General features: G+C 38.0%; 1 protein-coding gene across 6 annotated transcripts in view; it reads left to right on the top strand.

Moving 5' to 3' along the window:
* Positions 1-22,428, top strand: part of RALYL (RALY RNA binding protein like) — a 415,465-nt gene that overhangs the window by 105,312 nt on the left and 287,725 nt on the right. The window contains exon 1 of one of the 6 annotated variants that reach the window (XM_083823403.1): positions 16,088-20,448. The exons of the other annotated variants lie outside the window; for them this stretch is intronic. The gene's annotated coding sequence lies outside the window, so the exon portion shown is untranslated. Of the gene's footprint in view, positions 1-16,087; positions 20,449-22,428 lie in introns of those variants that run through there. 6 annotated transcript variants of the gene reach the window in all.

Raw genomic sequence — 22,428 nt, 5'->3', positions numbered from 1 at the left:
CTTAGGAGTTATATGCATTTCTTTAACATCGGTACAACGTGGATTTATTTTGAAAACTTGAGGATACCATAAAGCCGCAGGGCTTACATGAGTCTCCCTAATCACATAACAGTCTCTATCCAAAAGTTCTCTGCTTAGAAAATTTCACTTTAGAAGGGTTGGGTTCAAAGCATTCTGCAGCTTTAGCTGGATTACATTTTGTTCAAAAGTGTATTTGTATGTTTATGTTTATTTTACTGATCTTCTAGAAAATAAAGTTTCTTATTTGAAAAATGCATTTGATCTTCAGGGTCATTTCACCTTATATCACTCAATTTGTTTTTATCCCTAGAAATATAGGGGGTGAAAAAATAGAAAATAAAAGGCAACAAAAAACACCACCACCACCAAAAAAAAATACTTTTTGTTTTGTAGCCAGATAGCTTTCGAGTTTTCAGGAGAAAGGAAATTACTATCCATGCTTAGTTTAAAAACAAAACAAAACAAAAACACCACTTTAATACTTAGGTACAATCAAATATCCTTGGCCTTCTCTTGGAGGGATGTTGGGGAGAGAATACTTTTTCCTCTTGGATTATTCTGCAGTTCTGTGATGCTTGTATGATTATCTCTATCAGGAGAAGAAAGAAATTGCAATTAAGTATTGCTCCAAATGAGAGCTAGGTAAGACAATAGAGAAATTACTCTTTAAAAAGATTATGAAAGATCTAGACAATGAAAGTGTTACATAAATTCAATATGCAACACTTATTCTTAAAAAGAATTATAAGAAGAATCTATGTTAAGTTCATTAGATAATTCTGAAGTCTGTGTGTAACTGATACTGGTGTTGTTACCAATTAGTAGCTCCTGACATACAGTGGTAATATCATTAGAGATAATAATAGGTAAGACTCTTAAACAATACTTGTAGTCCTGCAATGCTAATTTCTGACTCAAGTCGACCAAGAAATTGTTCCTAGCAAAATCAAGTGTTCTGCCTAGCAGATTAAAAAAAGTGAAATGTAGAGATGGGCCTTTGCTATAATCTGACAGCAGTATTGTCATTACCAATGTATAGGTGTGGTGGTTTTACCATGCTAGGCAGCTGAACACCACAACCACTCTCACTCCCCCTCCTTAGATGAGGAGGGGAAGAAGTAAAGGAAAGAACAACTCACGGGTTGAGATAAGGATGATTTAATTAAAGGAAAAAATAAATAATTATTAAGGAAAGATTATTATTAATTAAGCAATTTAACTAAACAATTTAACTAAACAACAATTTAACTAAAGAGGAAAAAAAGGGAAAGGGGAAAAGTGAGGGGGAAAGGGAAAACTAAACAAAACAATTAAAGGCTATGTGGAAGTGCAGAGGAAAGAAATTACTCTCTACTTCCCACAAATGAGCGATGCTTGACCATGTCCTTGAAGCAGGGCCTCAATGCACGTAGCTGGTGTTTGGGAGGACAGATGTTTTCACAACGAGAGTCCACCCCTCCCCTCTTCTTCCTTTTTCCACCTTTTATTGCTGAGTGTGACATCATATGGTATGGAATATCCCTTTGGTTGGTTTAGGTCAGCTGCCCTGGTGATGTTTCTTTTCTCATATTTTTGCCCACCCCCTAGGAGGGTTAGAGAGAGTCCTGATGCTGTGCCAGCACTGCTCAGCAGCAGACACAACACTGGTGTGATACCAGTGCTGTTCTAGCTACAAGTGCAGAGCACAGCACTGTATGGGCTGCAGCAGGGAAAGTTAACATCCCAGCCAGACCCAGTACAATAGGCTTCCACATTTATGTATTTAAATGGAGTTTTAGAAAAGTGACTAGAGTTGGTACTGCAAGACTTCAAGATTTTCAGATGAAAGCAGGTTCTGAATTCCTTTTTATTTATTTATTTATTTATTTTAAGTTGGATATGGGTATTTATAGCATTAGTTGCAGAGCTTTTGGGGACAAATAATATGTCAGCTGGAAGAGTATGACACAAGTAACAAGGAGCAGAGCTGAATATCTCTGGCTACAGACATGAGTACTTCCCAGGAATGCTTATTAAATTTGAATTATTCTTGGAGTTAAATTTAATCCATAACTTACTGAATTTAGAAGTCTAAAATCAAGATGTTGTTTGAAACCTGAGGTGGTGAAAAGGGCAGTATCAGTACAGCAGATGCAGTGACTTCTTGTAAACAGGCTCTTTATTCAGGTAGTCCCTGCTTGCCCACCCATCAGTCCTTGCCTCCATGCAAGTATAATCAGGAAGTTATTTTACAAGAGGTAGCAGACCTTGGTGTTAGCTGATATCATTTTGGGAATGCTTACTTCACGCATGTCAACTTTATCTCCTCTGCAGTTTAATTAGTAAACATAGACTTCTGCAGTTCATTATTGTACCCTTTAACACCTATTTTGATACTTAATCTCACTTTTTTTTAGTCAAGTTTTTCCCGCAGCAAATACATAAATAACCTACATATAATATGTCACCTAGACTTTCTGTATCTTTGTTACCCCTATTTCTGGGTAATATCAAGAAGTAGCACTAATATCCCCAGCTATTATGCCTTATTACTTAATGATTTCAAAGTGGATTTGGGGATACTGTACACATGTAAAGGTAGAAACAAAAAACTAAGAGTAATATTTCTTAAAATTGTTATTGGGTTTGGTTTTCTTTTAAACAACAAAAGTTGTTATTGGTGGGTGGTTTTGTTGTTTGTTTTTTTGAGAAAATTTGCTATACATGAACTTCAGAAAAAAAGAACAATTCTTGTCTGAGGCCAAGTAGCCCTATAATTTATTTATTTCCTGTTATTTTCCAAAAACCTCTAGAGGTAGTTCATAACTACTCATCATAAAATCATACATTTAAATTCCCACTGAGATTTTTTTCATTTTTCCTTACAAGCAAATGGTATAAATATCTTTCTCAAGAACTTGATTTTAAGGGTGTGACTCAATACCTGTTAATGCTAATATAAGTATTTTCATTGACTTCTATTGAATCTCAGATGGTCTTGCACATTCAATATGCGGCGTTACTCATAATTTTTGATAACGTAGCCTTACTGAGGGACCAAATATAAACTGCTGATGTGCTTTTTAGTACAATAACTATTGGCATAATATAGGCTGTATTATTCTAATATTAAAAAATATAACCTTTGCCATCTTAATGGAGAAGCAGGCTGTATGTCTTGAATCTCTAGTTTCAGCTATACTGTACTATACTTTTGGTTCTGAGGAAATACATACCTATAAAAATATGTTTTGAAGAGAATTTAAGAAACTTTTCAAAACAATCATGGTAGGAAAAAATACCCACTTTCTCCACTAATAATTTCAAATGGCCATTGTGGTTTCCTGAAAAGATTTCTTGAAAAAGGAGTGGTTTTAATCAGTTAAAATAATGGGATATGGTCAGTTTTCAAAGTGCATATGTCTCTAAAAGTAATGTCTTTCTAAATGAAACAGCCTGTTGTTCCAGTCAGAGGTGACTTGGACCATGTGGAGCTCAGAGTGGCTAGAAAGCACTATGGTTTCTTAGGATTTACACCTCTCCATTGAAGATCCACATCTATGAGCGGGTCTTCAGCTGATACAAAATTTGTTAGAGTGACACTGGCTATGGACGTGCCCCTAACATTGCTGTCCTGCCAAGCTCCCACCTAACTACTGTTAATTCTCTTTTGATATTTGTCATCATGAATATGCTTAACTCCTCAGGTCCTTGCTTTGGTTAGACTGATGATGCTAGACGTTAGATGCTGCTTTGCTATTATAAATAGCTTAAGCTTTTTGATGGATTATTACTGTGTAAAGAACCCTTCATGGTAACGGATAATTTTGATAGGGCTATCTAACTGGTGTCCCTTTATTGTATGCTTTGGCCTCTGACTGAATGGCATTCCCAGAGAATACTGTTTCTGGCCCACGTCGATGACTTCAACAGGATAATTTTCTGTTGTTGTTGTACAAGATAAGTAATGTTTTCAGGAGTGTAAATAGTAAAGCAATTCAGAAATTATGAAAAACCTTCATTTAGGAAAGCAATGCTGTAGTCCTACCTCTGCAAACACACCAAAGGCTTTAAAAGTTAGACTTGATTCTAGATTTTATTTATTTATTTTGAGCAAAGCTCAAAGGAATGATAGAAAAAGACAATGCACTTGAAGAGAAAATGACTGTACAATATATGTAATACTTTTTGTGCTGGCAGTCAGCAGACCGACAACTTTGATAGTGATTGTAATGGATGAGATGGTGCTTCATCATTGGAAGGTTCTGGTGTGGAAAGCCCTGATCTACAGTTGTAGAGTAAAGGAGGGAACACAAGTATGTCTCCTTATTTGCCATAAGGTTTTTCTCCAAAAGACATCATAACTAAGCAGCAGTTGACAGAGGTGAAGAATTTTCCCCTCTCCCTTTTCCTCACTGACTACTACAATTTCCATATCACATACAAGGTCACTACATTTGCATTCTTAAATGCAAACTGCCTGGACATGCAGCAGATTCCAGATTCCATAAAGATGTTTGCAATACAGTGATAGCTTGTAAGGAAGACTCTGTGCCTTGCAGCACTGTGCGTCTCCTTGAATCATTATCTCTGCTTATATTAAATGCACTACCCCCTGTTTTATAGAGGTTACCAAATTTAACATTTATGGGCAAAGCAGCTACTATAATTGTCTTAATTTAAAAGGCGTGAACCTAATCTGGAACACCAAATGAGAATTTCTAATTTATAATAATATAATAATAATAATAATAATAAATTCTAAGGAAAGTTAGAATTACCAGTTATTGGTTTGTTTGTTCTTTTAAGCTTATTTTGGGGAAAGTGTGATTAGGAATAACTAAACAAACACATACAGAGCTGGTTTACAGAAGTACTCTGTGTGGACCTGGAAAAACATGCGTGGAGAATCCCTCTAAAATGTGGGAAAAATATACTTTGATATTGCTTTTCAAAAATACATGTTTATTCTTAGGAACTTTTTAGTTTTTTCTGCACCCAAAGATGTTTATATGTTGTAAAATAAATAAATAAAATAAATCCTACAGCTTTTCTTAGTGGATAGTTACTGTACAGACATGATCATCATTGATTCAAAAATATATATATATTAATTATAACAACCATTTAATCTATTTATTGCAGCTTTAAGAAGTCTTGATGTCAACTGGCAGCTTACAAAATAGAACTGACAGTTTCTTTGACACTTTCAGCATAACTGTGAATAAGATGAAGGTTCTGCTCCCATTAGTTATTTCCACAGAAGCGCCTGTGTCATTCATTGTGGAGGAATTGAATTCTGCACTGTGTCATTGATGAAAATGAAATTTGTTTTAATAAAACCCTGTCTTAAATATTAACAGGTAAGGGCTTTTATGTTTTTATCATGTTATGTTGTTGTGTAAAGGAAATCTTCTCTCCCTCCTCCTATTCTTATGATCACTTTTTTTTCCTAAATCATACACAATCAATAAATTATAATAAAGTTCTTAAAGGAGAACTTCAAACAGAAGGATTAGGGAGATTCACTTCCATCCTAACAATTTATCCATAACTAACTGAAGGTTTAGCTTCTTGTCACTCTGATTCATAAACTGCTTAAGAACCAAAAACTTAGCATTAATACAAGCTGAAGCTTGTGGTAAATGAAGTATGGCAACTGGAATGTTATGTTACGTCCTATTTTATCTTAAAATATGCCTATATCTCCAAATTCAAGGAAGTATAGATATCTCAATTTTCTACTTCCCACTCATCTGGCTTATTGTAAGTTTAGATCTCTTCAGATCAGAAACCTATAAGATTTTCACATTAAGCTTTGAGGTGGACATGTAAGAGAGGCACTACCCAGTGAGTGGTGTGACGCTACTGCAATGGGTGTGAAGCAGGCTTTTTCAATTGTTGCTCCTGTTTCAGGGAAAAAGTGGCAACACTAAGTCTCTTTGATCTCCTGCTGTATTTATGGTAGGTTTGCATGAATGACACAAGTGGATTGGTCACCCTGCTCTCTGAATTGGCCAAATGGGAGGCACTTCCAGCTCTGTAAGCTCAAGTACATGGCTGTGCCATCCTGCATCATCATAATGCATATAGGGCATTAAGATTGGAGTTGCCTTTGGATATCAGGTCCTTTATTTCTGACCATCCTCAAAAAGTGGGACAAAGGGCCTTTAAGTGTTCAAGGGTTAGTTTTTATGTCTTCACCATCTTCTAGGCTATGCTTTAGAGAGTGAATTTAAATTACTGGTGTTAAGTACTAATTTAAATCTGCAAGTAAAATAAAAATAATAATAATAATAAAAAAACTCATATTAAATAATTGATTTTTTTTAATTTTAATTTCTTATCTTTTTTTTTTCTTAAGCAACTGGGTGGGGGGAAAAAAACAACACATAAAACTGTTTATTATACAGCACTAAGGCTGAATACACTACTGCTTTCAACTAACCAGGAAACGATAATTAATTTTAGTAGGAATAAACACTTTCACCTGAAGAAAGTGTTCCTTCATTACAGGCCATCTAAAATTAAGCTAAATGTATATAAAGAAATGCACACACTGCGTGTGCATATACACACGTTCCCTGACTACTACAAGTTTCACATCACAAACATAGGACTATATTTGCATCCTCAAGTAGAAACTGCCCAGACATGCAGCAGAGTATCTAGATCCCATGATGATGCCAGATCTTGCTATACAGTGATAGCTTGAAGGATAAAGTATATAAATATGTATGTGTGTATATATACATGTGTGTGCAGAAATATATTTTTCATGAGTAAAATACCAGCACTAACTGCACTGGAAATACAAACTTAAGCGTTGCAGGATCTATGTTCGTTTGGGAGAGACTGATTTTTTTTTTTTTCCCAGAACATCAGTTTCCCTTCTATATCAGTGTTATAGATGCATATGATATATATATATATATATAGCATATTGCCGTTTCCATTGTTTCATTAAATAATATTTTTCCTCTGTGTAACTAACGCAGAAATAGTTGACTTTTAGTATTTTGGGTAGAATCTCCAAAGAATTTTTAAACATTATGTAACTTCAGCATCACACAATTTGAAAAGTATTTGTTTAAATCAGTCAGATGTTAATATACATTTTAATTAATTCCACCTATTCATATTTTTGCCAAATATTAACATGTATCGTTCTACTGTTGAATCAGAGTCATTCTTAGAGAAAGCTTTGTGTTTTTTGTGTTACAAAATGTTCACAAATCATTATGTAAAGTGTATACAGATTCAACCTGTTGCTGAATATACTGCTATGTACAAGAAGACACTTTAACTGTCACAAAAAATGAGCTGGATATTTCAGTTTTTGATAACTATAGGTTTTCAGATTTCCTTTTCATTTGTGTTTTCCTTTGATGCACATATTGGAGATATTGAGATCAATGAAAAGAGGTCAGACATTCAGAAAATATGAAATAGCAGTGAAAGGGATGCCTGTTTTCACTTTGGTGAATAATAAATTGTATGTGGCACTTAGAGCAAATAATTTAGCTCAGAATGAATTTGAATCAGAAGTATGTTGAATAAATGCAGTGGAATTATGCTCAGATGGCTTCATACCATAAATATTTCTCAAAAAACTTGCATAGAATAAATAGTAGCCAATGCAGTGTGCATTTTCCTATCTGAACAAAAAGTCAACAGAACCAAAGCAACACAAACATTTTGAAGGCTCCTGACACATTTGAAACAAAATATTGTTTCCTAAAGTTTTCTAGATATAAATTTATCTGAATTTAGTTTATATAACTCAAAAATTATGCTCATCTTTTTTGTCTCAGTCTTCACTACCAGTCAAGCTTCTCTGAATCTCTGGGCAGGGACTGAGGGACCACTGTCCCTCCCACTGTAAGCAAAGAGCAGGTTGGAGACCACCTGATAAAACTGAACAGGTACAAGTCTATGGGGCCTTATATCTAAATTGGAGAAAAAGAGATTGGAAGAGTATTTGGTGGACAAGGAGTTGGCTGGATGGCTGCAGCTGGAGAGTTGTGGTCAATCGCTCTATGTCCAGGTAGAGACCGGTGAAAAGTGGTGTTCCTCAGAGTTCCATTTTGGGACCAGTGCCATATAGCGTCTCTTACTGATTACATACTCAGTGGGATTGAGTACACCCTCATCAAGGTTGCAGATGAGACTAAGCTGAATGGTGCAGTTGATGCATCAGAAGAAAGGGATGCCATCCAAAGGGACCTGGACAAGCGTGAGAACTGGGCCCTAAGGAGGTTCAGTACTTCAAGTGCAAGGCAGGGTGCTGCACCTGGGTTGAGGCAATCCCAGATATGAGTACAGACTGGAAGAAGAACTCATTGAGACCAGCCCTGTGGAAAAGGACTTGGGGGGTTCTGATGGATGAAAAGCTTGACATGAGTTGGCAGTGCACACTTGCAGCCCAAAAGGCCAAGTGCATCCTGGGCTGCATCAACAGAGGAGTGACCAGAAGGTCAAGGGAGGTGATTGTCCACCTCTGCTCTGCCCTCGTGAAGCCCTTCTTAGAGGTCTGCATCCAGGTCTGGGGCTCCCAGCACAAGAAAAACGTGGACCTGTTAGAGTGGGTCCAGAGGATGACTGCAAGGATGATCAGAGGGCTGAAGCATTTCTCCTCTGAAGAAAGGCTTAAAGAGCTGGGGCTATTCAGCATAGAGGAGAGAAGGCTCTGGGCCTCACTGCCACCTTTCAGTACTTAAAGGGAGCTGATTTAAAAAAAAAAAAAAAAAAAAAAAAGTGGCTCTATACTCAAGCAGATAATGATAGGACAAGGGGGAATTATTTTAAACTAAAAGAGGGGAGATTTAGATTAGATGTTTGGAAGAAATTCTTTACTCAGAGAGTGGTGAGGCACTGGAACATGTTGCCCAGGGAAGCTGTGGATGCCCCATCCCTGGAAGTGTTTAAGGCCAGGTTGGATGGGGCCCTGGGCAACCTGATCTAGTGGATGGCATCCCTGCCCATGGCAGGAGGGTTGGAATTGGATGATCTTTCAGGTCCCTTCCAACCCAAACCATTCTATTAAATAACAAACATTATTTATCAACTGGAATATACTTTTCTGATTTAAAGTTTTTCTTAATTACCCAATACTTCATGTTGGTTGACTTTGGTAATAATAATAAAAACTTTAATGGGAGAAAGAAAAAAAATCCACAGAAACCTATGACATTATAGTTAATTCCATTTACTAAAGTCCATAGTTCTTTAAAAGGTATTCCCTCAAAAACTTCTCCTCCTGTAAAGTAACTCCATTAGGATACCACGATGTGATGCACTGTTCAGTGTTCTACATCCCTCCATACATGAAGAAATATTTCATAAAAATCTGATGCTATTCAACTTGATGTGAAATATCCCACTGTTTTCAGCTGGTGAAGTTTTAATTTCTTCAGTTTGTATTGAAGAAGAAGCAAGTGAAGCAAATTGTTTGACATTTTCATCTTTGGAACTCCAAGCAGTGTATTAATGTGTCTTGTCTGCAAGTTTCTTGATCTGTTTTAAAATAAGTCTCCAGAGCTTGAGCTGTGCATAGGATGAGCCTTAAAGATCACAAACCTAATGGTTCCAGTGCTGTTAAAGCAAAAAATAGCTGAGATTTTCTTTCTAAATAACAGCACATTCTAACTGCTGTGTCCACATCAGTCAGCCTTTGTGCTCAAGTGAATGACTTATTTCCAAATATTATATTATTATTATTTCCAAATATAATATTATTACTGCACTGGAGGTGCAGTAAGGTCTGTAATATATTCACCAGTCTGAAGATGACCACTTAATAAATATATAACCTATGTAATGAGGAATGGGAGGAAAAAAATATAAGTATACAGAGAACTCCCCTTCAAATACTTTTGAAGCTAGGAAAACTGATGGATTATAATAACCATGAAAATGTTCCATCTTCCCAATGAAAAATCAGAAATTAGGCTTTAATAAATACTGATATATAATTTTACTATGCAACAAAATCTGTCTAGCATTACAAAATTCTTACTAAATGGATAGCCTTATTTGATAGGGTGTGTTTACAAATTTACTGTGTTTGAAAAAACAAAGAAAACTTTGAAGCTGTTAGAGATGCATAGACAGTCTTACAAAAAATCTACACTTTTGTGGAAGATAATGGTAAAGAAAATGTGTATTTCAGCTCCCAGTTGTTGTTGTTGTTGTTTATTTATTTAAGTTATTTAGATATTAGGTTACATTTATTTAATATTTGTAATAATTATTTAATATTTAAGCTATTTAAATTTTACGATGAAGAGAGAAATTTGTGTTATTGACTTCAAACTTATTTCAACATTAGTGAATTGGCTGTATTGGCAGTTCTGTGCAATGCGTTTAACTTGTAGTTTAGAATATGATCTAGAAGCCTGGAAAGAGCAAAAATTAAGCAGGCACAAAATGACAAAAATAAATAATGGGTGTGTAAGTCTTCTTCACACAAACATAGCAGTATAGTTATTGTAATTTAAACAGGCTGAGGGAGTGGGGGTTGTCCAGCCTGGAGAAGAGAAGGCTCCTGGGAGACCTTGTAGTGGCCTTCCCGTACCTAAAGGGGACCTACAGGAAAGCTGGGGAGGAACTCTTTGTCAGGGAGTGCGGTGACAACACAAGGTGTAATGTCTTTAAACTAAAAGACATTTAGATTAGGAAGTAATTCTTTACTCAGAGAGCGATGAGGCACTAGAACAGCTTGCCCAGAGAAGCTGTGGATGCCCCATCCCTGGAAGTGTTCAAGGCCAGGTTGGATGGGGCTTTGAGCAACCTGACCTAGTGGAAGATCTCCCTGCCCATAGCAGAGCAGTTGGAACTAGATGGGCTTTAAAGTTCCTTTCAACCCAAACCATTTTATGATTCTATATAATCTTAATATTTTAAATGGGAAATGCAAGCTATTCTGTGACCAATCTCATAAAAATGAGAAGGAAGATTCTTAAGTTTGGCTCTCCAGCACTTCATTCTACTTCTTCTCCCTTCTGTACTGGACTCCATTTTCTCCAGAACTGATGGATACTGATAGAAACTGCAGCATTCAAAAAAGCACAGAGGGTGTTGGTAATTGAAGATTCCTCTCTGAGAGGCACTGAGGCATGCTTTTGTTGCCCAGGCAATCTATCAAGAGTGGTTTGCTGCCTGCCTGGGACCAGTATTTCTGCCATCACAAAGAGGCTACTGAGCTAGGTTAAGCCAGAGGACTATCACCCATTCCTGCTCTTTCACGTAGGGACAACTGAGTCTGCAACAAGGAGACTCTGAAACATCAAAAGGGACTTTATGTCCCTTGGAAAGATGCTGAAAGGGTCAGTAGTACAAGTAGTGTAGAAGCCAGCATGGCTTCACCAAGGGTAAATCGTGCCTGACCAATCTGATGGCTTTCTACAATGGAGAGACTGCATCAGCTAACAAAGGAAGACCGATGTCATCTACCTGGACTTCTGCAAGGACTTTGACAAGGTACCACATGACATCCTGGTCTCCGAATTGGAGAGGTATGGATTTGATATGTGGACTATTCAGTGGATAAGGAATTGGCTTGAAGGTTGCACACAGAGAGTGGTGAGCAATGTTTCTATGTCCAACTGGAGGCCGGTGACAAGTGGTGTACCTCAAGGGTCTGTCCTAGGACTGGTACTGTTTAATATCTTTGTCAACAACATAGTGGGATCGAGTGCACCCTCATCAGGTTTGCAGAAGACACCAAGCTGAGTGGTGCAGTTGATATGATAGAAGGAAGGGATGCCATCCAAAGGGACCTGGACAGGCTTGAGAAGTGGGCCCACGTGAACCTAATGAGGTTCAACAAGTGTAAATGCAGGGTGCTGCACCTGGGCTGGGGCAATCCCAAACAAGAGTAAAGACTAGAAGAACTCATTGAGACCAGCCCTGTGGAAAAGGACTTGGGGGGTTCTGATGGATGAAAAGCTTGACATGAGTTGGCAGTGCACACTTGCAGCCCAAAAGGCCAAGTGCATCCTGGGCTGCATCAACAGAGGAGTGGCCAGAAGGTCGGGGAAGGTAACTGTATCCCTCTACCTTGTGAGGTCCCACTTGGAGTACTGTGTCCAGGTCTGGAGCCCCCAGACAAGAAGGATGTGGAGCTGAGTGGGTCCAGAGGAGGGCCACAAAGATGATCAAGGTGCCGGAGCACCTCTCCTACAAAGATAGCGTGAGAGAGCTGCGGCTGTTTAGCCTACAGAAGAGAAGGCTCTGAGGTGACCTCATTGCAACCTATCAGTAATTAAAGGGGTCTTATAAAAAGGATGGAAAGGACTCTTTACTCGGGTAGATGATAGGACAAGGGGGATAGTTTTAAACTAAAAGAGGGGAGATTTAGATTAGAGGTTTGAAGTAAATCTTTCACTCAGAGGGTGGTAAGGCATTGGAACAGGTTGCCCAGAGAGGTTGAGGACGACCCATCCCTGGAGGTGTTCAAGACCAGGTTATATGAGGCCCCGAGCAACCTGATCTAGTGGGTGGTATCCCTGTCTATGGCAGGTGGGTTGCAACTAGATGATCTTTGAAGTCCCTTCCAACCTAAGCCATTCTGTGATTCTATGAATCTATGATTCTATGATTCCATGATTCTAGTGGGTGGCATCCCTGTCTATAGTAAGGGGGCTGGAGTTAGATGATCTTTAAGGTGCTTTCCAATCCAAGCCATTCTATGATTCTATGATGATTTGATTATCCCAAGTTTCTCAAAACCAATGAATTTGGATCACTGTATAGGAAACTTCTAAATTTCCACATCACTAAGTTTCACTGAAGAGACTATCAAAGACCAAGGAGCACCCCTTAAGAAATAAGGATTTACTTGAAACTCAAAAGATGAAAAATCACTACATTTGAAGAAAAATATATATCTATATTTATAGGTTTACTGTCACTGGACTAACAAACAGATGGGGTTTTTGGTGTTGTGGTCCAAAATACAACTAAGCAGCAGAATCAGTCAAATCCAAGACTTTTCAAACACTTGGCTTCTTCATTCTTTTAATGCTTAGAAGGTTTGATCCTACTTTGTAGTAATATCAAATAATGCATAAAATAACATTTAATTTTTTCTTACTCAAATAAGCTATAAAGTTGTTGTAGCACACATGTATTAAGTAAACATAAGAATATGTTAGGGATGTTCACAGACATAATGCATCTTCAGAAAGGACTATTTCCATGATTATGATGGGTTTCTATTTCACAATTTATTATATCAGAAGTTTTCAATTTGCAAAACCCACTACATCATACATAAAGATGAACAGAGAAAATGCATTAATGAGGCAAATCACCCTGAAATACATAGAATTGACAACACCTGTGCACTCAGATTTTCAGTGATACTGAATTTAAGAGTTAGTGCATGAATCATGCATAATTTATTTGGGTCTTTAGTGAATAATAAAATCTAAGAAGGTAAAATGTTCATACAGCATTACATTAGAAGAATTACCAGTTCACTCTAATGAATCTCAAAATCAGTGGTCTCTTAGTGAATCCTAGATTTTTCAATACATAGAATTGGAAAAACTGTTGTTATCCATCCATCTTCTGAAACTACAGTTGATGTGAGAAAACATTTATATATATATGGGTCTAAATCTTCTAAAGCATAACGTATGCATGGACTGTAATATATAAGTAGTACATTGTACTGTGCCTTATATGCCTAAGTACATTTTTTTTAGAAAGCCTAGAAGAAAGTTTGGTGACACAATTATTAAAGTTGAATGCAGAGGCAGAATATCTCACTGGAATTTGTTTCATGATGGCAGCCTTGGGAGTTCAGACTCTTGCTCTTTTTTAATTCCACATAGATTTTCAGGAAATTAGAACAAATAAATTAACATCTTTTGCTTTGAATTGCTCACCTTTATGTGTAGATGGAAAATTTCAGTCCTCAAGAGTATTATGGCACATGAGCCATTCATTTAAAGTGTTGGGGGAGGGAGAAGGAGGAGTGCTTCAGAAGAGGAAAACGATTTACTTTGATGTTGTGGTGGTTTTACTCAGATGGGCAGCCGAGCTCCACCACAACTGCTCTCTCACTCCCCCTCCTCAAAGGGAAAAGGGGAGAAAATGTAATGAGAAGGGCTCAAGGGTTGAGATAAGGACAGGGAATCTCAACAATTACTGTCATGGGCAAAACAGACTCAGAGTAGGGAGATTAGAGAAATTTATTACCTATTACTAACAAGTGAGAAACAAAGGAAAGAAACTAATACCTTACCCCCCATCCATCCTCTTCTACCCCCTCCCCATGAGTGGCGCAGGGAAGTGGGAGAATAGGGGTTGTGGTCAGCCTATAGCACTTCGTCTCCGCCGCTCCTTCACAGTCACTCTGCCCCTGCTCCAGGTGGGGTCCCTCCCACAGGATGCTGTCCTTCCTGAACTGGTCTTGCGAGGGCTTCCCACAGGCTGCAGCCCCTCAAGAACTGCTTCAAACATGGGTCTGCTCCACAGGGTCCATCTGTAAGGAGCACACTGCTCCAACCTGGGTCCCCCAACGGCGGCAGCTCCCCCCCAGACCCCCTGCTCCTGCATGGGCTCCTCTCCACGGGCTGCAGCTCCGGCCCGGGGCCTGCTCCTGCGGGGGTTCTCCATGGGCCGCAGCCTCCTCCAGGCCACATCCACCTGCTCCACCGGGGGCTCCTCCACGGGCTGCAGCGTGGAGATCTGCTCCGTGTGGGACCCATGGGCTGCAGGGGGACAGCCTGCTCCACCAGGGGCCTCTCCACAGGCCGCAGGGGAACTGCTGCTGCATGCCTGGAGCACCTCCTGCCCTCCTTCTGCACTGACCTTGGGGTCTGCAGGGCTGCTTCTCACTCCTCACTTTCCCAGCTCCTGTTGCACAGCGATTTGTTTCCCTTTCTAAAATCTTCTCTCGCAGATGCACAAACATCACTTATTGGCTTGTCCCTGGCCAGAAGCGGGTACCTTTGGAGCCAGCTGAAACTGGCCCTTATCTAACACAGAGAAGTTTCTGTATTCTTCTCACAGAAGCCACCCCTGTAGTTCCCCACTACGAAATCCTTGCCACGTAAACCCAGTACATAAATGGATTGTACTGTTATCTGCTTGAAAGTCCTCTCAAGATTATTTTTTTCCTAAGATAATTTTATTTGGTAGTAAACTTTCAGGCGGTGATATCTGTTTCACCCTCCTGACTCTGGAATAGGATTTTTGCATGTTGTCTTGATTTTTCTAGCCATTCAAGCAGTCTATGCCTGTGAACTGGATAAAACTAGCATTACCTTTGTATGCTATTCCTTGTGTGTTCTTGTGAAGCTCAACATACAACTGCTGTAGTTTGCTTAAAGTGTATCTGCAACTGTGAAAGTGTCTCCATGTGAGACAACAGTCTGAAAACCAATTTCCACAAACAAGGGTTGGAAAGGTAGAAAGACAGGGTCCTTCCTTTATTCATGCTGATTCCAGGCAAAGCAGGCAGATGAACTGTGTGCCCACAAAAGGGCAATGGATATTTATGCTACTTATATGAAATATATGTAACATGGAGGGGGGAGAAAATTATGCTTATTGCATAGACTATTAGAAAACTGGTCATTCGTATTAGTGACTTAAATGAAATGTTTTAAAGTTATTTTAACCTTTTTTTTTTCTCCTTTGTTTAATAACATGACCTGAAGATGCAGTTTGTAATGATGTAAGCTAGACAAATCTTGAAATACCTTTCAGTGATCAATTAGAGCATTTGCAGAGGTGAGTTGTGACCACCAAGCAATCTTTAATGCTGCATTACAGAAAAAAAAAAAAAAAAAAAAAAAAAAGATTCAAAAAGAGTAAACAGGGAATGCTAACAGTCAATAAAATTATTCTATCAGTGTTTTTTGGATAACTCAGCTTTCACGGGGAAAGACTCCTACTTTGTTTATAGGAGGTTAATGAAAGGTTGGAAATTTTCTTTAACATGGATTACTTTGAAAGCAAAAGTACACGATAAATATATGACTGATAGAAGGAAAGACTTGTAACTTTTTTGAATATGTTGTATTTTCATGTTGTTCTCTAAATACATTTTATGTTTGTTAACAAAGTTTTGTGCACAAGTGCTTTCTGGTAACTTTCTGTCCTTGGCCATTATAGCATAGCTACTTGGTAGGTTATGCTTGCCTCTCTGCCCAGAAAGAAGTGGCAGGAGCCTCCCTTTGCAATATTTTGTCCAGTATGTGAGACTTCCCATATCACACACTGGATGGGAAGGAATGAAAAGCAGCAGTACACAGAGCGTTTTCTGAACTAGTTTATAAAAGTTACATTAATGAATATGTTCTACTAGAATTCAAGCTAGATTCACAAATGCATCCCTTTGTTACTCAACCATAGAAGACAGAATTTGATAGCAAAGGCTGGATAATTTGAGTGGCTGTGTTCTTACTTTAAAGGAGAGAATTGGTGTGTGTTAGAGGAGTGGGAGTCAGTGTGTCAAATTAGAAGTCATAATTATGAGAATTTAGTCAGAATTTCTTCCTCCTCTTTCTCTGAAGAAATGTCCAAGGAGGTTATCTTTTATCCACTTCCTAGAGCTCTTCACACTTTGTGGTCTGACCACCACAAGTGGTGATGTTTTGACTCCTTCAGAATAGCAGAATAAGCAGAAATAAGAGGTGCAGTCCTTCCTCATCTGTCTATTTTTTCTGTCTCATAGAATTATATTTCCATTTGATGGGCCTCAAAGTATAGACCAGACTTTTTGGTGTTGACACTGATGGGTTTTTTTGTTTGTTTTGTTTTGTTTTGTTTTTGTCCTGCACCAACATTGATGAAACCATTGCTGTGATAATTGCTCTTGTTTTGTCATTCTTTGAAGAGGTGGTTTGCCTACGTTAGCATATAAACCATGAGAGTTGCAGAGTCTGACAGACCTAGGGACAGACTCCTTTTTGGTGCATCCCTATCTCATAGCTGTCTCTCAGACAAGGTGAATTCAACTTTCTTTTGCCACACTGGAATCCTTGAGAAATAGTGAATGTTCCTCTCTCATTTTGACCCTTGTGCTGCCATCAACCTTGTACTGTCTCAGCAGATGGAGCAGAGACCTATTTCAGTTTTGTGTGTGTGATGTTATCCCAGAGAAATGTTTCAGAATTAGGGAGTCAGTGTTCCTAAAATTCACTTAAAATTCACTAAAGCTAATCCATAGATAGCTATAAGAAGATGTATTATAAAATAGTTCCTTGATATTAGAAGGGAATGTTCTGCCAAGTGATTGTTATTTGTATCTGGTACTGAACGATTTCATAGTCTTTCTGTGCTTAAAATGCCTGTTTCTGAAGAGTGTTGTTTAGTATGGAATCTGTGAATTTTTCTCAAACGTAGAATTGACTAGAAGAGCAGACTTTGATACCATGTCTTTGATTTTCACCTTAGTTACACTGGTGGTGAGGTATCTGTAGTCCCTATTATAGCCATAGATGTATAGGAAGACTTCTTTCTTACCTGTCAGAATTCTGAGAAATACAGATAAGAGTGGGGAAATAAGACCTGAAAAAAAAAAAAAAAAAAAAAAAAGAAAAAACCTGTCTTATTGAAATCTTACATCTGGAAGCTGAATTTAGATGCCCCAAGAGATTTGCTATCCAGGGGGCCTCCAGGGTAAAGTAGACTTCTGGGTATACTTCAACTTCAGGCAACAACATTAATCAATGAACAACTTTAATACATTAACAATCTAAATGTATACCAAAGTGTTAACTATTTTGCTGTACTACAGTTGAGTCAAATGCAAATAACATGATCTTTAAGACTGAAAAAATGTTCTTCCCCAGTACACCTTTGTACTAGTGCTATATATCTATGCCTTCATTAGTGGTGTCTAGGAGAATATCTGTTTCTACCTTTTATCACGGGTATGTTAGTCTGCAAAGATACGATTTATGCTCTTTTTATTGAGGTAAAAACGTACTTTTACTCAACAGTCCAATTCATGTAAGAATGTTGTTATTTCACTATGTTAACAGGGGGGAGGGGTATGGCAGGGGGAAGAAAAATGGGTGCATGGACTATCGATATGCAGTCTTACAGAACAAAATTTGAGTGATTTATTTCTGTTGGTTTAAAGTAATCACATTGCTCTTGGATCAATGTTGTTAATCAGGAACAGGGCGGAATGAACTTTATTTTTTATCAGATACACAGAAGAACTTTGACTGAAGACACTGATATCCCTAAATTTCAGAAAGTTAGTGCTACTGCTGAATTTTTAATTCATGGTCTTTCTCTCTCTCCCTTTTGTTGTTGTTGTTGGTGGTGGTGGTGGTGGTTGGTTGGGTGTTGTTTGTTTATTTGTTTTTGTGGATAAATGGTTAAAATTAACTATACTCAGAATAAGTCTTGCTTAGAAGGCAGATGCTATTTGATGACAATTCTGGCTTGCTGCCACTGATATCCCAGACAAATCAACCAAGCATTTTGGTAGTATCTGTTTTGCAGAGAGAATTTGCTGAAACAGGAAAATACAATACCTTGATTCTCACAGTGAAACAACCAGCTACGATACATAATCAGTGATTTTTATTTATTTATTTATTTATTTTTTGCCTGGCCTTTAAGAGTTGAAAAAGTCATGTTAAGCAAGTAATTTTCTTGACATTCGTACTTTATTCTAATTGAATTGAAGCTTATTATAACTACTTTAAAAATCAATATCCCTTCATGGGAGCAGGAAGAATGAGAATCAATCTGAATACTTCATACATTTCATCGGGAATTGCTTCAAATATCAGCCCTTTCTCAGCAGTAATCTGTGTGATTATGTTAGCAGCATCAGTCACTGACAACAAGACACCTGAACTGTGTTTCTTTTCTTGTTCATTGGGATCTTTCATTGTTACAGAGACTGATATTCTTTATATAAGGTTAGAAAAGATCCATAATAGCTTTTATACCATTATATTTGAACCTCTAGACTTCATTAAAACACTCTTCAGCTCCTTTACTTCCAACTTCCTTGCTGCTTATGAATTATTCAGGAAAGATTTCACTTGAGGTAAATAGTTTGATTTGAAGGTTTTTGTATCTGGATTTAGATGCAACGAGCAATGTTAAACGCTCAGAATTTTAAGTGAGGAGAATTGCAGAGGCTCAGCTATTAAGATGGAAGACATTTGCTGTTAGTGCTCTGGGGCTGCCATTGAGATCTCAGCGCGGTGCTATTTGTCATTCTGAAGTAGGTAGGCATTATGATGCCTGGAGTATAAATCAGCCTTTACATGGTGTCGAGTCCTGAAGCGCTTTGAACAGTCTAATCCACTTCTGAGTTAACAGAACATTTTTGGTTTTACAAGCTTTAAGTTTCCCTTTTTATTTAACCCTGTCATTGTGTTATTAATCATCATTATTTTCTAGAATTTTATACACTTCACCAAATACTCTTCTTAATATTTTGCTTCAATGTTATGGTGATATCACTGAGATGATCTTTAACTTTAATCATCTGTAAGAGATGCAGTTTCAGCAAAATTTATATTATTAATTCTCCTCACATAAGGAGGAAATCTGGCTTTTTCTACTAGCATGCTGGGCAGGCCAGCATTGCTCAGCTGCTGTACCAAAGGATTCTGTCTGTTCTTTGTCCCTTTTGCCCACTTCTGTATAGTACCATGTCAATGATACTTCCTGGACAAAGCTGAAATGGAACAACAGCAGTTTCCATGTGTCTGTTTTTATCATGTCTGCAGTCCAGTAGCCACTATTAGCTCAGGACAGTAAAGCAAAGTCTTTTAAATTATGATTACCTTCTAACATCTGGGCAGCTAGCCTATATACAAAGTGTCAGTTCAGAAACTATGTATACTGTAGGATATTGGTTCATTGAATCTCAGTTTCTGTTCTTGAGGTGGCTGACTAAATGTTTTAACAATCACAGAGCATTTTTGTTTATTTATGTAGTGCTACACAGACTTTAATCAGACACTACAATTGTGCGCTCAGTTGAACTTACAGTATTTTTACATGTGGAATTGTTAACGTTAATGAAATCCATTAAAATCATTTTCTTTTCCTGCTAGGCAGCACAGTCTGCGTGAACTGTCTGCATGCGTTTAACTGCAAATATTTAGCGTTGGACTCGATGCTCAATGTGAGGAAACAGCCAGTTATTCCCAGTGAACTGGCAGTAACCCCAGTTCAGCTGGATATTTTAATACAAACCTACTTCTGTGCTGTGTACTAAAACCCCACACTGGTGCACTGGGGTCAGGAGCTCTCTGCCACACTAGTTAGATGGGGTGGGAGAAGAGCTGGATATGGTAACATTCCAAATGACAATGTCTGGATTCACTCAGTTCAAACTATTGCCATTCATTGTGGAGGAGTACAAGTCCCATTTTGCATTTCTTATCCCGTGGAATGGAGACAGAAACTCCTGAAACGGCAAGAAATCCTTGAAAACAGGATTGTAAGGTTTGTGTATTTATTTATTTATTATCACTGCTTCTTAACTTTCATACAGTGGAATATAAATGTTCCAGAACTAATTAATCTAAGTGATTGTAGCTAAATGTTAAGTCCCCACTATCTCTGCTAAAAAGCTTCTTTTTCCTATACAGCCACTTAAAGTTGTTGTTTTCATTAAAGTGCTCACTCTTCACTGAGAAAGTATGATAGTTAAGCAGCAGAGTGATTGCTTGTGTTAGCAGTAGCACATTGAAGTTATATGACCCCTCATTAATCTGCACTTTGATAAGGTCCTGGAGTAGCAGGATTAATGACATTCCACTGTAAATTATTCAAATCCCTGCCTGTGCACTGACTAGATCTTTAGAGAAACATGCAAGCGATACTGAATCTTTTACTGCCATAGAGAATAGCTACGGTGGTCCAGAGACAGAAATTTGTTCATCTGTATTGTGGGTTGTGTGTGAGTCAGTCTAACAGTAAATGTCTTTCTTTTTCTTTTTTTCCTTTTTTTTTCTTTTTTTTTTTCCCTGCATGTGATTCTACTTCAACAAAATATTCTACTTGTATTCTACTCATATTCATACTCATGTTTTTCTATTCCCCTACCCTCTCCATTTCAGCTTTTGGGACCCATGCAGCATGCTGAAGGCTATGCGCCTAGGCTAGCATGGTGACATTAACTGTATTTGGTCCATAAGGCTTTCCTGGCTTCTTATGTTTCCCTTGTGCCACATCAGCCACATAAAATCCTATTTTTCCTTTTGGCTTCTTTGTCAGCTTGCATTCTCTAAGCATTGTCTCTTCAGCCATATCTCATCCCATGCAATGCCTTCAGTTCTTGTTACCAGCACTACCTCCCCTGTGAGGATTATAAACCTTGCTCCTGGTGCAGCAAAACTATGTGGATTTCATGGCCAGAAATACCTTTCTCTATAGAAAAGAAAAATGAGTGTGTCCCTCTTTCATATTTTAAGATTTCTTCTAGAAATTTGTGGACTTGAATGTCAGAGGGGATATTAGTATTTCTGGTAAAGTCCTATATAGCAGATCACAGAATTACTTTCTCAGTGATCCCTCTGTATAGTTGAGTAAGCTGTGATTAAAAGCTGTCCTGGATCAATTTACTGGAAGCAATACATCTAACAATGGAGAGTTTTCCACATCCTTTAACTTTCATTGATTAAATGTTTATCAAGTATTCTGCTGGGTGTCCAACTCCTACTCATGACATTCATAGTTGTTTCTTAGAAATAAGAAAAAAAAATCTATTCCATTTTCTTGTAGCGCTCTTCTATGTACTACTGTGACATAATCATGTCACCTGGAAATTGTTGTTGGATGAAAAACAAATCCTTAAACGTTGCAAGTTAACTCTAATCTCATTCAATTTTTCCATTCTTAAGTTTAGAAACTGAATAGAGTACAGACAGTTGTCTCAGTGTTGTACACAGAAACATCCTGCCTGGATATTTGTGGTTTTGATATTGAAGAATTGTTAGCCACTGTTGCAGCAGCTTTCTGCTGAGAGTTAATGTTCATTGGAAATAAGCTCAAGTAAAGCCAATTAGAAATATTGTCAGAAAGTGAACTTCCTACAGTGGAGTGAAGGGCTGAGCAACACAAACTAATAAACCTCACTGATGAAACAGTATTTTCCCCTCAGCATAATATCTTGCCCAGTTTATATTAATAATTTCTACTGATAGAAGGAGTGCCTTTAATTTGTCTTGTACATTCTTAATGTGAGTCAGCATCACTGTACAAGAAGGGATTGCTCCCTGCAACTGTTCACTCTGTCATCTGTTGACTCTGTCAACTGTTCCATCAAGCTGGGCATCTCTGCACCATACTTTAGTAAATGTTATGCAGTGAACCTGTGATGAATTGCACTTTGGTATAAAGTATGTGTTCTGTCTAGGCTACATCTCAGCAGTTTGCAAAGGACCAGTGCTCCTTTTTCCAGTCCATAAAAGAGTGATGCTG

The sequence above is a fragment of the Anser anser genome (assembly GCF_964211835.1).
Source record: "Anser anser genome assembly, chromosome: 2".
In the NCBI taxonomy this organism is placed as follows: domain Eukaryota; kingdom Metazoa; phylum Chordata; class Aves; order Anseriformes; family Anatidae; genus Anser; species Anser anser.
The sequence above is the reverse complement of the archived record's forward strand: the minus strand, read 5'-3'. Positions and strand labels throughout refer to the sequence as shown.